Below are 19,573 nucleotides of genomic sequence, written 5' to 3'. Positions count from 1 at the left end.
ATCTTTCACGCATGACGTCCCCTGGGTTGGATCACTTTAGCGTTCACATCGGAGGCATCAGGGACAAACTCAATGAATACAAACAGTTTTGGCAGTCTCATTATAAACATCCGACCGTGGTGGCGAATTACCCAATGCTGGTTGACTGTGCAAAACGAATTGAAACGGCCTTCAGTAGCATTGTGTTCCATAAGACCACTGGCAACCAAGCCCAGAATCAAACACCTGGCGCAAACCCGCAGACTGTTTATGTGTCCGTTGCCTCTGAGCCTGATCCCCCCATTTTTGAAGGTCGTAGGGAACGTTGGACGGGTTGGTGGAGCCTTTTCCGTCAAACCATACACGAATCTCCCAAATATTCCCCAGCGGATAAGTACAAGATCCTTCTACGGTGCCTAAGAGGACCAGCCCGGCGTCTTGCTGGAAACAGGATCTGGACAGAGGGTTTGTACGAGAGGACCATCGCTAACCTCATCCAGGAGTACGAATCCCCTGATCTTGACCGTCATTTGCTGCGTAAGAAGCTCTTTAGTATGAGCCCCCCAGCGGATGATGGCCCTGACCTCAGACGGTTTCTGATGGAGTGGAACAATGCTGAGGAAGAATACGTGCAAGTGACCAAAGCCCCCTTGTCCGAAGATCTGTTGGAGCATGCCATCCTGAGTAAGCTAAACCCCACTCTCTTGGAGACAGTTTATCGCCGTTACAATAGCACATCCGTGTCCTTGCAAGAGTTGAAGGACGGACTATACGAACATGCACGCACAAAGGAGCTAGCCAAACTGTTGACGGAGCCAAGCAAAGACCGGCTTCCTGTTAAACCTTCTAACTCTGGAGTAAACGGCAATTCAATTACAAAATTGGCTAAGCCCTTCCATAGAGCAACCAGTGATGCCCTTAAGCCGAAGACACCATCCACACCAACCCAAAACCCAGCAAAACCCACTCAGAAGCGTGCACCGGAGCCGGCCAGAGCTCCCCCACCAACAGGTAACCCTGTTCGGTACAATTGTGTTTTCTGTGACCACAATGGTCACTCATCAACAAAATGCCCCCGGTTCCCCGATTCAAATAGTCGATTAACGCGGTTGAACCAACTAGGCTGTTGCACTAAATGTTTTTCGACGCAACATGTTACCCGTGATTGCACCGCCCATGTTACATGCCAGAACTGCCAACGTGGCCACAAATTGCCTCTCTGCCCTAACATCTTGACCGTGAGTCACCAACCTGATGGGCCAAGAACAGACCCACCTTCTGTTCAACTTAATCAGATAGCCTCGAGTGAGACTGAGCAAACCAACCAGGCGAACGAAATAAACCCTGCTGTTCTACCCACCTTCACTGGCGATCTAATTAATGGAAAACTTAAACACACCACCCGAGTTTTCCTGGATTGTGGTGCCCAACGCACATTTGTTCATCCCAATGTAGTCAAGTCACTGAACCTTGCTCCTGTCGGAAAAATCGTGTTCCGACTCAACTCGTTCAACATGGACGAACCACCTCAATGTTCAGACTTGGTGCAGCTCAATTTGAAAATTGGTCGCCGCAAGCATAAGGTCGTTGCCATTGTCAACCCGAACGTGGGGAAGAACATAAGGACGCCTGGATATACCCATGCAGTTCGCACTCTAGAGGCTAGTGGTCTACGTCTTGCAGACAGGCAGCCAGAGGACAATGCCACTGGCATAGAGATCATCCTCGGAGCCGATTACCTTCCCCGACTCCTCAAGCGCACTCACAACATCAAGGGTGTCAACTTGTTCAGTACACCAGGTGGATATGTGGTTTGGGGAGAGCTGCCAGATTGGTCACGAGAAGGGACAGAACCCCCAGAGGTTGATAGTCTTTCGCTCACACTAAACCGCATCAGCATAACAGACCCTGTGGGAGTAGAGCCCCCCGTCGAGAATCTTTGGAAACTCGATGCTGTGGGCATAAGCAATGAACCCTTCAGCCATCTTGAGGCACAGGCCGTTGATCTCTTCAAGCGTACTACACGGTACGTAAACGGGAGATACACAGTGCAACTACCCTTCAAGAGTGATAGCCGACCAGAGATAAATTTTGGTAGGGCTTTTGCCCAGCTGATGTCCCTTAAAAAATCTAAGGACCCTCAGTTATTCATCAAGTACCAAGCCATCCTTGACGAGTACATAAAGGAGGGCTTTATCGAGCCGGTCGAGCTAGAACCTCATAATGACGGACAAATGCACTACCTACCCCATCATCCTGTCCTCAAAAATTCCACCTCCACACCAATGCGCATAGTATTCAATGCCTCGGCTAAATCGGGATCAAATTCAAGGTCTCTAAATGAATCCTTGTACACCGGCCCAAACTTGGCCTCAAAAATTCAGTCCATGATCCTCCAGTTTAGGGAAAAGCCATTTGGTTTGACGGCAGACATCTCTAAGGCTTTCCTGCGGATTGAGATCGCTCAGGAACACCGTGATTACTATCGGTTTCTTTTCTTTAAGGACTCCAGTATGTCCGAAGTTGTTGCGTACCGCTTCAAAGTGGTCCTGTTTGGGGCCACCTCGAGCCCATATTTGCTCAACCAGACAATCCAACACCACCTGGATGCTCGAACGAGTAGTCTTGCCTCACAGCTTAAAACAAGCTTCTACGTTGACAACTTTCAACGTTGCTACGACTCGCCCACGGACATCCTTAGCGAAAGACAGTCCATAGAAAAAATTATGCTGGAAGCCAACATGCCCCTTGCCAAATGGACCACTAGTGCCCCCCTCTCGGGAGACTTCACCGAAACGGGCCCCCAAGATTACCTCGGTCTGGACTGGAACACCACGGATGACACATTAGCCGTCAAGCTCCCCTCAGGACTGATGTTAGAGGACTACTCACACGTCAACACCAAGAGGAAGGTTGTCTCTCTGTTTTCTTCCATCTACGACCCTATTGGCCTGATCTCGCCGGTCACTATCCTCGGCAAACTCTTCATTCAGAAACTCTGGATGATGGATCAAAGTTGGGATTCACGCCTGAGCGAAGAATTGATCCGCGAGCTCGGTGCCATTCTTAAAAAATACAAGGGTCTTGAGAACATTAAGGTGCCTCGAAATGCACATCAGGGTCACCAAGCTGCATTACATGTGTTTGCAGATGCCTCCAAGCAAGCCTTTGGAGTGGCTTGCTACGTGGTCACAATTGAAGGTAAATGCCAGCTCCTCACAGCCAAGGCACGAGTTACCCCTAAACGTATGCTGGAATTGGACGAGAGTCAGTCCATTCCCAAGCTTGAGTTGACCGCACTCCTGTTTGGATGCCGACTAGCCCAGTATCTGATAGAATTACGTCCAGAAACATACGTCTCTACGACAGTGTGGTCTGATGCTTCCACGGCCCTGCAGTGGGTACACAGCCGGCAGAGCACGTCCCCATATGTTCTCAATAGGGTTGAGGAGATAAACCGTATAAGGTTGAACTGTCAGTTGCTTCTCAAGCATGTCCCCACGTCCTGCAATCCCGCCGACCTGGCGTCGCGGGGAGTAGCCGCCAAAGTCATCCTCAAGTCCAACTTATGGCTTCTTGGACCAGCCTGGCTGATCGACGTCTCAGCTTACCCGGACCAAAGCAGATTCCCTACTGAATGGGAGATAAAAGCTTGTCCCATCAGACTTTTGCCACCGCAAACTCAAAGATTTGCTCATTTCTCATCTCTTGATGAGGCAGTTAGGAGCTATGCAGCCTTGCTGCGCCTGACGAGCGGATGGGCCGAGCACAAATTCCCCCATTTAGTCCAAAGGTTCCCACGAAGACCACTTACCGCCATCATTCGTGTGTCACAGGCGGCCAGTTACTCCCAAATATTACGACAATTGCAAGGTAAACCCGGCTTGTTGACGTCCGATGAACGAGCCTTTATCGGACAACGGAAGCCCTATATTGACAATAACGGTGTTCTAAGAGGCCGATCCCGCCTCAGTGATGCACCCCCGGAGTCCGGCTACATGGACCCCATTCTCCTAGAGTCCCACTGTGCTCTCTGGAAACTTATTGTTGAGCATTGGCATGAAGTGCTGCTGCACTGTAACACCTCCACTCTTCTTGTCCACTTGCGCAAGGAATTTTGGGTTCCCCGAATGCGCCAGCAAGTGAAGAAGATTCTCAAACGGTGCATACATTGCAAAAGAATACAAGGCCAGCCGTACCCAACCCCACCGTTAGCTCCAGTCCACCCTAACCGCCTCAATGCTGAGGTCCCTTTCAGAGTAACTGGACTGGACTACACTGGCGGCTTCAAGGTGCATCATTCCCATGTGGACATGGTGTACGTACTGCTGTTTACCTGCGCTGCCACGCGAGCAGTAGCTTTAGAAACTACTACTTCCTTGACAGTTGTGGAACTAGTCCAAGCGATACGAAGGTTCGCTGCCCGATTTGGGATGCCCCAGTGCCTTGTGTCTGACAATGCCTCAACCTTTCAAGCTGGTCAGACACTCTTGACAGAACTCATACAGCACCCTGTTATCGACGGGTTCAAACGGGCCCACAACCTCACTTGGAAGTTCATCACTCCTCGAGCCCCGTGGCAAGGAGGGTTTTACGAGCGCTTGATTGGGTTTACCAAACTCAACTTGCGCAAAGCCACTTACCGTTGCCACCCTACGTATGATGAGTTTGTGACCTTGGTCCGAGAAGTAGAATGCGTGGTGAATGATCGGCCTCTAACATATCTGGATGCTGATGACCCCACTGATACGCCTTTGACCCCAAGCCACCTACTCTATGGTCGAACCCTCTCATTAGCACCTCAAGTCCACCTGGCTGACTTGACTGATCCTACTTTTCGAGAAGGGGACATCCTCCGCAAAGATTACCAGAAGCTGACCAACATGCTACAAACATTCCTGAAGAGGTGGAAGTACGACTATGTCAGTTCCCTTCGAGAACGACACCAGAAGTCTAGTCGCCTCCACCCGAACATCCCTAGAGTTGGAGATTTATGCTTGTTGATTCTGGACAAGGTCAATCGAGAGGAGTACCCTTTGACCCGTATACTCGAAGTATACCCAGGTCGAGATGGACACATCAGAACAGTCAAGGTCCGCTCCGCTAATGGAGAGTATGTACGTCCAGTCAACCGACTCATACCTTTGGAGGTTAACGAAAATGGCCAAACACTATCCGAACCAAGTGAGGAGGAACCTCCTAACACCCCTCCCCTCGAAAATCTCGACAGTCCTCCTAGAGACCAACTGGCCGAGAGAAATGATGAGACCACAGCCGAAGCTAGGTCTCCTGTAGTCATCGCGGCGCCCCGCCACGACAGGCCTACACGGGCCTCTGCTGAACGTGCACGAGCCCTATTCCAGGAGATCTTGTAGTAGCTTTACATAGTCTTCATCAACCATGTGAAGGACTGCTGAAGTTTTTGATTTGTCCTTCCCTCCGCTCTTATCTTGCAGTTGTAGTTACCCTTTTGTACTAAGTCACAGTTAACTCTGTTTTACTTCCGCTTGTATACGTACCACTTTTGTTTGACTCTCGCTTGTAAATCGTACTTCGCACTCATCTCGTACGCGGTTGCGGTTCAACTTAATGCCAATTGCTGACATAGCATAGCGCAACTAGTCACATTCATTCTTTATTCATTTAGTATACTCATCTCATATACTAACACCTAATCCACATTGCATTAGTCTACACTAACCCTTCTCCTTTTCCTCCCTTTATCCCCAGGGTGTGAAGAATTTTCTTCACTACTCTTCTTCTTCATAGTTTATACGTAGACTTTGTTATTGTTCGTGACGTCACGGCAGGGAAAAATGTGAGTAATGTGTCTTTCTTAAGCGAGTGTCCCAAGATTAATACTTTTGTGTTGTTTGTATACATTATTCTACCGTAAGTATTTAGGTACAGTATTTTAAATCTCTTAATTACAACTCAAGTCTGCTAGTCTAGGAGGTATGATTGTCCACACACGTAAGCCCGACTTGCTAAATTACCTTTTAGTTTCATTTTTTATTCTGTATGCCAGATGTTTAGAATTAGGATTATCTTTGCCCCCTGGAGTTGCAAGATTTCTCCTTGTATTCTAAATAAGTGTGTTGCTTGAAATTCACAAGGCATAAGGTTTTTGAGCCTGTCCTAAATGAGAGTTGGCACCTCAAGACCGTAGGCCTACCTACGCACCAAGATACGCTTTTTTTTGGGGGAAGGAAGGAGGACGGAGCTGACCTGAACTCGACCTCACAAACATACAGGCCACGGTACGAAACGGAGCTGCCCAGTTAGGCTCCAATGTCAACCTCGTGCTCCCACTCTCCATCACTAGCCTGTCCCCTTACACAATAACTAGCCAAGAATACGTCGTAGAAGAGGTCAAGCAGATGACCAGTGTTAGTGCATAGCTGCTAATTCTACAGCACGTCGGTTCCAGTCTTGGGGGCTAGTTGGAGAGCTTGGAGGGGGCCGTTGACTCTGCAGAATAAGTGCTGTAGGCCTAGTGAGCAAACTGAAGACCGCCACATTTAGGACACGGGCGCCCACAACATATAAAAATCTTGTGAGTTTAACTAATGGCCATTCCCCCTTTAGATAAGTTTCAATTTCTCATAAGTTAAGTTTAGGTATTATTTTGGCATTACATCTTTCGGGCTGCGTGCATGGAAATTAATGTATTCATATTTTTTTTGATCTTGGTAATTGCTTGAGGTCACTGACTACATGTTGGGACCTCACAGTATCCTACCGCACAAATTGTTGATCAGAATGTTTAGACTTATTTATTCTGTTTGAGGTTTAATCCACGTGTTAATTCCGTTTAACGTTTTCAAGTTTTGTTGTAAATTCACTTATTCATTTTATCACATGTAAAACTTATAATCGAGTTACTGATATTTTTTTCCAATTTTTAATTTGTTGTGTTAAAATCATCGAGTTATTTCCATTCCTTTTTCTGTAATAAATCATTTGGAATAGATTACACATTTTGGTATCTTTAACCACATTATATGAATTTAGCTAATTTATACTATGGGACGGGTCAGAAGTACCCAAGGTGTTGAAAGTAACCTACTCTAAACAGGTAAGTTGGTATCAGCGAGTGTACGCTCTTTTACTTAGTGCTTTGAAGGTGAAGATCCCCATTTAACTTTACTTTATACTTTTATACTCCACTGTTCCCCCTTTTTTTTTATTTGTCTCTAATTGCATTAACGTAAGATACCTGTACAGCATCTCACTGGGGTCACTGGGACGGAGTCGAAACAGAGCCTTAGAGTGAGATGACTCTAGCCCTGACAAAGCTAGAGTAGGCCATAAATTATTTCCAAATTAACGTGTGGAGTTCTCCGGCCTCTGGACAGTAAAATTTCCCCCTTTTGTATTTAAAGAGTGATGGTTAGTGAACTATGGCAGTAAAGTATTAGCAGGGCGTTTGTGTCCCGAGAGTAAGTGCTCATTATCCTCCCCTGTTGAGCTTTGGGTAATTGCCGTAGGGAGACTTTCCTGGACTAAGTTCCCACTCAGCCATTCACAAAAAAATTCTCCACAGACATTGTTGGCTATAAGACATGTCTTATAGTCTACAAGGGAGAAAGGGGGTGGCAGGTATGCCGCCTACTTTCGGTTGTAAACTAAGGAAGCATAGCTTCCCATGCTGACAATGTCGTGGGCGGCAGAGGATTCACGATTCCCTTGTCGGCGACATTGTCGGCTGCAAGACAATACACCCTGAGTTACCGTCATACAGTACTTCGAAGCCGAGATACTCAGCGGCAAAGAAGATCGACGGTAAAACTATCCAAGGTAAGCCGGAGTTAACTACTCGGTGGGGATGACGAAAGATAGGGTTGCCACTTGGGATGGCGGTGCTCAGGGGGAGAGAAAGGGTTTATCCTCTTTTCTCTAAAAGAGAAATGTATCGAATTATACCAATAAATTCTAGGGGATATATATCCCCAACCGAATTAATTGGAAACGATACAAGAGGTTAAACAATGGGATTTATATTACTAACATATACAGAATGGGTTAGGCTAGCCTAACTCGGCTGGGGACCGCGGCTACGATTGATACCACCGCGGTCCTCGTCGTATACGAAAGTAACATTACATATTGGAAGAGTAAATATTATATGTATGCAATCTTCACTAGTATAATTTGCCTAGCTAGCTAAAAGTTTCTTTATAGCTAAATACCGGGAGCGTCACACTACTAACTAAATAATTTGCATTTATGGCGTGCGACAACGGTCTCAAAATGACCGCCTCCGGGGTTGTGCGCTCCACTTAACACAGTTAAATTATACAAAATCAACTGGGAGAAGGGAGCTATAAATTCTACACAGGAAAGATCAAATGCTCAATTTTCCAGAGGATGAAGATGCTGGAGATTGCATGATAATAATCCAATAAACAGTAACAACACCGAGAGAAACATGGGAGCGCACTTAGCTTAAATGCTACAGTTCAAAGGAATGATGGGCCATAGTAGTACAGGGAGGGGGTCCACCGGGTACCTTGATAACGGCTCCTCTTTCGTTCGCCACTCTTCCCCCTTAAACAGTTAAATCTATTTGGGGTGAAGATTGCTATGTGTCATATAAAAAAATACATCCCCTGATATTATGTGATATCCTTAAAGATATATTAAGGATTTTTTATCTCAGCCATGTCGTCCTGATGGAAGGTTCCTTTAGGCAGCTTTCTAAGGGATATTTGGCTACAGTGATTCTAACTCCTGGCACGAGTATCCTTAAAATAACTCTTAAGGATATCGCATAATATCAGGGGATGTATTTCTTGATACGACAAATGGCAATATTCACCCCGATTAGAGTTTTCGCTCTGAAGGGGAAGAGTTGCGAAATTGAAAGGGAGCCGTCATCAAGGTTACCCGGTGGATCCCCTTCCCATACTACTACGGCGTAACTATTTCTTTTGTAGTAGCGAATTAAGCACGGTGTATCTCCCTATTGCTCTCGGTTTTGTTACTATTTCAAGGATTATTACCATGCAATCTTCAGCATCTTCATCCTCTGGAAAGTTGAGTATTTAATCTTTCCTGTGTATAATTTTTGGCTCCCTTCCCACAATTAAATTAGCATAATTTAGACGTGTTTATTGGAGTAGAGCCTTCACCGGAGGCGGCCATTTTGGGCCACTGTTGTACGCCATAAAACGGATTTTGAGCAAAGCGAAAAATCTATTTTTGGGTGAGATAGCCATGTCGTCCTGATGGATGGTTCCTATAAGTAGCTTTCTAGGGGATATTTGGCTACAGTGATATTCCCAGAGAATTTACCTTTATGTCTCCAGAAACTTCCCAGAGATTTGGGAAGCGTGGGGGGCCGGAGATAACCGTAAGAGTTACCAAGTATCGCTCTCCCGAACATATACTCATGCCATGCTAGACGACTCTCTCATTCAGCTAACTCCGCCCACCATTTGTCCCTGAACTAAAAATAGAGACAACATCCTATCACTAGGTCCTTCGCAAAATTTCCTAAGCACATGGTACTGCCTATTCTCTCTCAAACATGAGGCAATACCTCATAAAGATATAAAAGAACATTACATAAGCCCTTGTTCATATCTCGCACGAATCCCACAACACTCTTAAATACATTACGTAAGACTTCGTAACAAACATACTTGAAATAAAAATTTAATTCTTAAAATAACGTAAATTTACATATACTAAACTGAATAAAGAATACAATGTAATTAGCGACAAAAATCTTACGTAACTTCCAAATTAAACTTGAATCTACACGAGGCGAACTCATCCAAAGAGCTGGCTGACCTCTCTTCAATGCACAATACAAAATATAAATAAAATCATTAATAAACTACTGTATTTACTCTACACTAGACCAGCTTCATAAGATAGCTCCTGCAAAAGAAAGATTATCTATTCCAGCTTGAATTCATTGATATAGCCCGAGGTAAATATTCTGCAACCACGTTATTTTTACCTGACATATGCTTTCCATTAATACAATACAGTTACAAACATAATGACCACCAGGTCAACCTTTGATTATTAATTTTCATCTTATTCACAAAAGTTAAAGGATTATGGTCCAAATATACTGTAATCTCTTAATTTTGTGGTCGAACTTGTTTATCGCTGTGACTGATGCTAGTAGTTCCTTTTCACCTGTCGAGGAGGCTCGCTGATACTTCTTTAGCTTTGACGACATGAAACAAACAGGATGAAGTATTCCTTCTCCGTTTTCTTGCAATAAGACAGATCCAATCATGTTATCCGACACATCCACTTGGATAAGGAATTTCTTAGTGAAATCAGGTGCTTGAAGTATAAGTTTTGAAGTTGACATTGCCTTCCTCAGATTTTTTCCATTTCCTGGTATCTCGATAACGTAGGTCCGGTCACGGCTCTCCTTCAAAATCCAGAATGGTTATGGGAACTCGGCAAAAAGGAATCTCCTTTTCAATGAATAGACCAATACCTGATGTCCTACGACGACCTGTCTGTTCGTACTCTTCATACCAAACCTTTTTCTCGTCCGTCCTTGACCGATTTTTACGTCTTTTTCGGTAAATTTCCTTAACTAGCCGATTCTTTTCCTCAAATCCTTATCATTTCCTTTGTCAGCCGTCTGACATATATGTCATGCATGGCAAAACTGGCTCACGTCCTTGTGCATGCCAGGCCAGAAAAAGTGTTTCATTATCTTCTCCGTCATCTCCCTTATTGCCATATGCCCAGTCTCGTGTGCTATCACGATCAACTGACTTCTAAACGGTGCGGGAATTAATATCTGCCAATATATCTCCCAATCGGCATTCCCAGGGATATAGGGGGTATATGCTTCCTCATAAGTAACCCATCCTTAAGATAATAACAGTTCAGAGAGTGCAGTGCTTCCATCTCGTCCACCACATGGTACAATAACTCTGTAAATGTTTTGCATCCTTCTGTTGCAATCCTATAAGCCTTTTCCTACTCACTTGTCCTACTTCTAATGATGAATTTTCTATTTCTTCCAATTACATTTCTTCTTTGTCCTCTTGTCCACTCGTTTGTCGTACCTCTTTGCTCAGGCCTACTTGGGAGTTCTCTCCTTGCGTACCATCAAGGGAATCCTCTTCTTACGAAAACAAATCTTTCATGTTCATTGCTCCTTCGATTTCTTTTTCTTCTTTTTCAGCAGCCACTTTCTTCTTCATACTCCTAGTCGTAACACAACTAGGAAACAGATATGGGCAGTCTTTCTCGAGTTCAGTCGTAAGACTATACTTCAAAGGTTTCTTCGTTACAATGGGACAAGGAACGAATGGCACTCCACCAACATCATTACCCAGCAGGACGTCTACTCCTTCGACAGCCAATAAATCCTTTACCTTAAAGTCAAAATGACCAACATTCCTTACTGATATGGCCTCTCTTGCCACACTTAAAACAGACATTATCAACCTTGAAGGACGACGATTCGACATTTGTTGCTATGGTACTATCGTATTCTGCTTAGGGATAGTACCAGTGCTACTTTCGTTGTAACTGTTGAACTTGTTCCCGTAGTTATTACGGAACTGGTTTCCATGGTTCAGCGAATACTTGACACTTGGTTGGAACGACGGTTAAAACTTCATGCCAGAGGACGATTTACGACTGATAACATTGTAATCTTCACTCAGCGAAGCAACTTTATCGAGTTTCTTCACCTCTCTCTCAAGTACGTTCGAATGTGTTCAGGAATTCCTCATAGATAGTGCTCTAGCATTATCAATTCTTCCAAATCAGCCATCTCTTTTACGGTAGCAGCCTCCATCCATCTCTTAATAGCAAAATCCAGGAAAGTCATTTTCTCGTCCTTTCTTAAACTTCAGAACCTTTCATTATAATATTCAGGGGTCATCTGATACACTTTCAGCACACTCTTCTTCACTTCTTGATTCTCCATCCTCTGATCCTGAGATAAGAATAAGTAAGAACTGCGGCCCTTCCCAAAGAGCACACTCTGCAATAACACAGACTATTTATCTTCTGGCAATTTCATCGTTGCTGCGACCGTTTCAAAATGATCAAAGAACTTATCTTGAGCCTCTTCTGTGAACCTTGGAATTAACCTCTGGGCATCCAACACCCGACACATTAAACAGTGGATCATGCATAGCAGCGGACGCCTCGGTTTGCATTGTCAACTGAGCACAGGCGTTCAACAACTCCAACTCCCGCGCGTACTTCGTTTCTTCCATCTCTTTCTTCCTGTCTTCTCTCTTTTTCTTCCTGCCTTGTTTCCATTACCCTGCGCGTCTTGCGATCTCTCTAGCTTATTCTCGTTCTTTTTTTTCCATTTCCTTCACACTTGCCATCATCTTCAACATGATCAAATTCTCCTCCGCTGCTATTTGTCGAATCTCAGCCTTAACATCCTCATCTGCTTTCATGCTTTCAATTTGAGGGTCAACCGGTTTTTGCTTCACTAAGAATTCTTCCTCAGCCTCCTCCAACAGTTCATGATCCGTTAACTTTCCTGAGTTTATCAACGCTTCTAAGGCTAGACACTTGATTTGGACTCTAATTCCCCCACTTATTGCATGGCCACCACATGCCATTAAGATGGAGAGCCACTGAGCTTTAGTTACATTAGCTTCAGACAATTCCTGAACAATTGGGTTATTCAAAAACTCTTGGATATTAAACTGTTCCTTCTTGAAATTTAACAATTTTAAATTCCTTTCAAAAAATATATCCAAACAATACACAAAATCCTATCGATACTGAATGTTCAAAATTTTTAGTCAAAACACAGCCCTCTTATCATCAATATCTAAAACAGACTTGCTCAATCCCAAAATATATCATACGATTATGGCTCGCTGGTCTGGGCACTAAAAATATATTATACTATGACTCGTGACTGGGAACCAAACATATGATATTATATATACTATGACTGGCAAGTTAATAATACATTCTTTACAAAAATAAATATATTTTACATGAATTAAAACATTTGGAAAAGAGTTTACATAAAACAAATAAATCACTTGAAATATTAAGTTTGAACAAAACTTAGATTAGGACATAATGTTATGATCTGAAAACTTTATAATGACTTGACTTTAAATGTTAAATCTAAATAATCCTTAGACAAAGAAAAAAAATAACACTTATGAAAATTATGCAGTCACTTGTTTCACTTGAAATTCAATCTGAATATAGTATTTAAGTTTGACACTTAATGAGAAATAGATAACCAGATCCCAATACAAATACCTAACCTTCCTATAAGGCCGTTCACAAAACTATATGAGAATTTTATATAAGTACTCACTACACACAATAAATGGGGGGGGGGGCACAAAATCACTTTGGAGAGGACACACGTGCTTGAGTGAGTGAGAAGAGAGAGGGCGATCTAAAGGGTGCAAATCTCTATCCCTATCTATCATTGGGGGTCACCTTATATATATGAAACCTAGCTACTTCTAGAAACTTCCCAGAGATTTGGGAAGCATGGGGGGCTGGGCATAAGCGTGTGTTACCAAGTATCGCTCTCTCGAATGTATACTATCCTATCACTAGGTCCTTCGCAAAATTTCCAAAGCACATGTTACTGCGCATTCTCTCTCAAACATGACGTAATACCTCATGAAAATATAAAAGAACATTGCATAAGCCTTTTTTCATATCGTGCACGAATCCATCAACACTCTTAAATAGGTTACGTAAAACTTTGTAACAAACATACATGAAATAAAAAGGTAATTTTTAAAAATAACGTAAATATACATACACTAACTTGAATAAAGAATACAATGAAATTAACAACGAAAGTCTTACATAACTTACATATTAAACTTGGATCTACACGAGGAGAACTCATCATAGGAGCTGGCTGACCTCTCTTCAATGCACAATATAAAATAAAAATAAAATTATTAATAAACTCCTGTATTTACTCTACACTAGACCAGCTTTATAAGAATTATATATATAACGAATTTTGAGCAAAGTGAAAAATCTATTTTTGGGTGAGATAGCCATGTCTTCCTGATGGTAGCTTTCTAAGGGATATTTGCTACAGTGATGCTCCCAGAGAATTAACCATAGGTCTCCAAAATTCTAACTCCTAGCGCGAGTATCCGTAATATATCTTTAAGGATATCGCATAATATCAGGGGACGTATTTATTTATGCGACACATAGCAGTCTTCACCCCGAATAGAATTAACTCTTTGAGGGGGAAGAGTAGCGAACGAAAAGGGAGCCGTTATTAAGGTACCCGGTGGACCACCTCCCTGTACTACTACGGCTCATCACTCCTAGTTGCATTTAAGCAGGAATAGCCGCAGATAGAGTAGTTTCGGCTGGGATCATTTTAAGAAAGAAGGGTGGGTCCATCAGGATGACAGAATCTATCTCACCCAAAAATAGATTTTTCACTTTGGTCAAAATCCATTTTTTGGGGTCAGCCATGTCGTCCTGATGGAAGCTAAGTAGAGAATTAACTTGAAAGTAATATATCTCGGGGTTTGTATAAGTACCTTTACTTTGAATCAGTTTCTTTTATGGTCTCCTAGACCCTTATATATGACATTACCATTGTTTGTCATATCCACTAAGCTTGGAACTAGCTTAGGGCTTCCTAACACCCTACAGGGAAATTTTTGACTTCGACTATAATGATTCAAAGTTTGTATTTCCGTAAGGACATAAGGGAAACTTCTTGAGATTACCTAGTTGTACTTTGGAAATCATTACCATTAAGATATCTATTTAAGGAAGAATAGAAAAACTCTGGAATCTTTTATTGTAATACTGAGGATAAAAGAAGACGCAGATACATTTTTACTTTTTTATTTTCATAAGCAAAATAAAATAATAATGATGTATCTTAAGAAGGAATCTAGCCTTGCATATGTAAACACCATGGTATATATATATATATATATATATATATATATATATATATTTTTGACCTGTAAGGGAAGAATATACATATATTAATTCATTTGTTAAAATGCCACTCGATAAATGTGAAGTTAATTTTGCTTAGTTTCACTTAGGTGTTCCCACGGCACTGGTGTTATTGGTTAGATTCTGCACCTGTATAGAACAGTCCATTAATGACCATAGTGATTTTCACTAGAAGGTATTACACTCGAGGGTGTTAACACCTATTCAACCGATACACTGTTGAGTCCCAAAACAGTCCACAGTTCATCGCAGCACTAGACGACAGGTTTTATGACACTACTTGCCGCCACCACAAAGTGTTTTTTCTCGTGCCCTTACTTCGCATAAAGTTTATAGAAGATTCTGAGGATTTCCTCCCTGTATATGAGCGGAGCCTCTCTAAGTTCATGTATTGAAAGAAGTTCGAGAAGAAGCAACTTTTCTTGGATCCTGACCAGTGGGTGTGCTGTCAGGATCCGCTCTGCGAATAAAGTAGGTGAGTTTCACCCTCAGTTATTTTAGAGATAAATTTGATCCTGAGGTTTCACCTCGGAAGAGCTGTCCCTCCTTGAAGTCTGAAGTTCTTCGAAGATAGACCTTAAAACACTCTACTGAGCATAGAGAGACATCTTACCTCAGAGGGCAGATTCTCCAAGGACCCCACCTTTTGTTGGGCAGCTCGTTTTTGGCGAGAAAGGTAGGATCAGGGAAAAGATTCAGTTTTCCTGTTTCCATGAACTGAATATGGCCTTCATTCTTGGATAAGGCCACTATTTCACTAACTATAGCCCCTGAGGCTATAGCAAACAGAAATATCACTTTCTGTGTTAGATCCTTTAGGGTGCAATCCTTATTGTTCATATTCGAAGCATAGTGCAAGACTTTGTCCAATGACCATGATATGGGCTTTGGAGGGGTTGCTGGTTTGAGTCTAGTGCATGCTTTTGGTATCTTATTGAAGATTTTACCTGAAAGGTCCACCTGAAAGGCGTAAAGAAGAGGTCTAGTCAAAGCCGACCTACACGCTGCTATTGTGGTGGAAGCAAGGCCTTGTTCGTGTAGGTGGATGAAGAAGGAGAGACAGAAATCTATTGATATTTCTGTCGATTTCCATGCTTTCTCAAAGGAAACCCACTTCTTCCAAGATGATTCATATTGTCTCCTAGTTGAACTTGACTTGTATTCTTCGATGAATTCGATCTTGTCTTTTGAGATCCCAAACCTTTTCTTGGCTGCTAGGGCGAGAAAATCATGTGATGTAGGTTGTTGGTTCTCAAGGATGAAGCCTAGACAGTCGCCTTCTGAACCAGTAGGGATAAGACTGGGTTTGGCAGAGGGAACAGCTTTAGTTTCAATTCTAGAACTAGAGGGAACCAATTGCTTCTGGGCCATTTGGGGGCCACTACTGTCGCTGTTCCTCTGAAGGATCTTAGCTTGTCGAGGACTTTAAGCAGGAGATTGGTTGGTGGGAACAGGTAGATTCGATTCCATCTGTTCCAGTCGAGAGACATAGTATCTATCGCTTGTGCTTTAGGGTCCTCGTAAAGGGCTACATGACGAGGTAGTTTCTTGTTGTCGCTCGTTGTGAAGAGGTCAATCTGCAGTTCTGGGACTTTCTCCGAGATGAAGGAGAATGAGTCGGCGTCTATGGACCATTCTGTCTCTATCGGCTTTCGCCTGGATAGAGCATCCGCCGTCACATTGCAGAACCCTTGCAGGTGAACTGCTGATAATACCATCTTCTCTTCCTTGCTAGGTAGAAGATGGCTAACATCACGTGATTGATGTGAGGTGATCTCGAGCCTTGTTGGTTTAGACATCTTACTATCACCTCGTTGTCCAAGACCAGTCTGAGGTGGACTGACCTGTGAGGGGAAGACTGCCATAGCCTCCAAGATGTTGATATAAAAGGTTTTGAACCGGTGCGACTAATTCCCCTGCACTTTCCTTTCTTGCGAATGGCCTCTCCATCCTTCCAGGGAGGCATCTGTGTGTATTACCACTGATGGTTGAGGTGGTTGTAAAGGAATTGTTCACACTATGCTCTTAGCTGTTGACCACGGCCTTAGTAGCATGCGCAACCTGGTTGGTGTCAACCTTTGTTGATCTCTTCGAGCGCTTGATGCGTATCTTCTCGAGACTCCTGACGCATCCTTTAACTGTGCTTTTAGCACTGGATCTGTCACAGCTGCGTACTGGAGAGAGCCCAATACTCTTTCCTGTCGGCGTCTTGAAATCCTCTTGTGTTTGATTAGTCTCTTGACAGATCCCGCTATCTCTCTCCTCTTCTTCAGTGGAATGGAGACACGGTGTGACTTTAAGCTTCAATGGATTCCTAACCACTGAAACTTCTGAGCTAGAGAAAGGCGAGACTTCTAGCGGTTGATCTTGAAGCCTAGGTACTCCAGGAACTGGATCACCTTTCCGGCTGCTTGTAGACAAGTCGTCTTGGATGCTGCCCACACCATCCAATCGTCCAGGTATGCTACTACCTGAATTAATTCTGAGCGTAGTTGTTGGACGATTGTATCCGCAAGTTTTGTGAATATTCTTGGGGCTATGTTTAGCCCAAAGAGCATGGCTGTGAAGACATACTTTGTCTTCTGTATCCTGAATCCTAGGTAGGTAGGTGCCAGTAAGCATCTGCCAGGTCTATTAAGACTGTGTACGCCCCTTTTGGTAAAAGGGTCCTTATGTGTTATAAGGTAAGCATCCGGAACTTGTTGTTCTCGATGAACTTGTTGAGTGGAGACAAGTCTAGAATGACTCTGAGTTTGTCCGGGTCTTTCTTGGGAACACAAAACAGCCTTCTCCGGAATTTGATGGACTTCGCTTTTCTTATTACCTTTTTGTTCAAGAGTTCTGAGGTATATTCTTCCAACAAGGAGGTGGACTGTTGGAAGAATTCTGGAAAAGGGGGTGGAATTTTGTTCCATTTCCAACCGAGTCCATTCTTCATTAGGGTGTGGGCCCAGGGATCGAAAGTTCAACGATCCCGAAAGTGGAAGAGGCTCCCTCCTACCTGGAGCCTCTCATTGCTGAGAGGTTCCTGAGGACTTGCTTCCGTGACCATGTCCTCTTCCCCTTGAGGGGTTTCTTGAGGAGCCTCTTTTTGAGCCTCTATCTTTGTAGGGTCGAAAGGTAGTTTTGTGTCTCTCAAAACCTGGGTTAAACACAGGTGATTGGGCTACTAGCTGCTGAGGGACCATCTGGAGGGTGGTTTGCGGCTGAGTTACCATTTGAGGCACTGTGGTCATGGTCACGGTCGGAAATTGTGCAGGTCTACGGAGAAGGTTCTTATTTTCCGTGGTGGCTTTGGCGATAATCTCCTGAACCACATCTTGCAGGAAAAGGTCTTTGCCCCAGATGCATGAAGTGATCAGCTTCATGGGTTTGTGTTTGACCGTTGCTGCGGCAAACACATGCTCTCTACAGGCCCTCCTGGATCTGACGAAGGCATACAAGTCCTTCACAAGGGTACCCATGTCGGACTTGGCTAAGACCATATACATGTCTGGGGCATTGGTAAGGCCTACACACATTTCCAGGCAGTTCTGATGAGACAAAGAAGCGGCTAGTCTCTCTTTTGTCTCCTGTTCCCCTCTCAAAAGGTGCTCCGGCAGCTTTGGAAGCTTCTCACTGAACTGCTGACCTGCTATCTCTGGATCCAACTTAGAGACGGAGAAGGTTAGATGTACTTCATTCCACTTCTCCTCGCAGGTAGGTATGGCTAGAGATAATGGTTTACATTCCTCTAGGACTGGGCACAGTTTGCCCTCATCGACTCCTCTCTTGACACAGTCAAGGGCTTTCACCGAGAAGGGGAAAGCTCTGGAGGAAGGAGCAATGAAGGTTGGATGCCTCTTGCTCAATGCCGAGACTTTGGAGTTGGTATATCTGGCTCCTTTTAGGGTCTTGGATAGGATAGCCTGTGCTTTGTCATGCTCGAGGACAATGACTTCCTTTGGTACCGTCTCCTCACGGGATGCTGGTTCATCCCGCAGTCTCATGTAACAATCTGGATATGCTGAAAAAATGGGCCAGAATTGGAGATCTTCAAGGGGTTTGGCCCCCAACTTCCCGGAGATATAGAGCTTCCCATTCGTCATGGGCATGTGCTCCCTGTACCTCCAGGGTTGGTTTCGGAGCAGTGAGATAGGTCAGATACTCTAAGGGGCTTAGCAAAGCCTCTGGAAGCGCCAGAGCGTTTCCCTTCCCTTACCTCTCTCTTCATCTCTTTGAGATCTTGCTTTATCTCCTGCTGTGCCTTCCGGAACACTGCCAACATCTGTTGGATCGACTCTAGGAGCGCTTCACTCCTGCTGACCTACACATCCGGTTGGGGAGTTGGGGCTGAAGAGGTTGACGGCACAGGTTGATATGCTGTCACGGTGAACTGAGGGTCCTCAGTTACCGTCGAAACGGATCCATCTTCCTCCGTAGGTGGTTGAACCATATCTTCTTCAAGGTCTTCTTGCAGAAGATCCTTTTCGGTGTCGTCACCTCCAACATCCGTTCTTGGTGGATGTCCATGCCTTCCAGTGCTTTGTTGATGTCTGCGTCCACTGTCAGTTGGATGAAGGGAGGCTTGACCTGTACCTGGGGCACAACCGCGCTGGATTGAGCCTTAGGGAACAGAAGGCTCCTTAAAGATTCATTAGGTAGTTAA

This window comes from Palaemon carinicauda, chromosome 8, assembly GCF_036898095.1.
Source record: "Palaemon carinicauda isolate YSFRI2023 chromosome 8, ASM3689809v2, whole genome shotgun sequence".
NCBI lineage: Eukaryota > Metazoa > Arthropoda > Malacostraca > Decapoda > Palaemonidae > Palaemon > Palaemon carinicauda.
The sequence above is the reverse complement of the archived record's forward strand: the minus strand, read 5'-3'. Positions refer to the sequence as shown.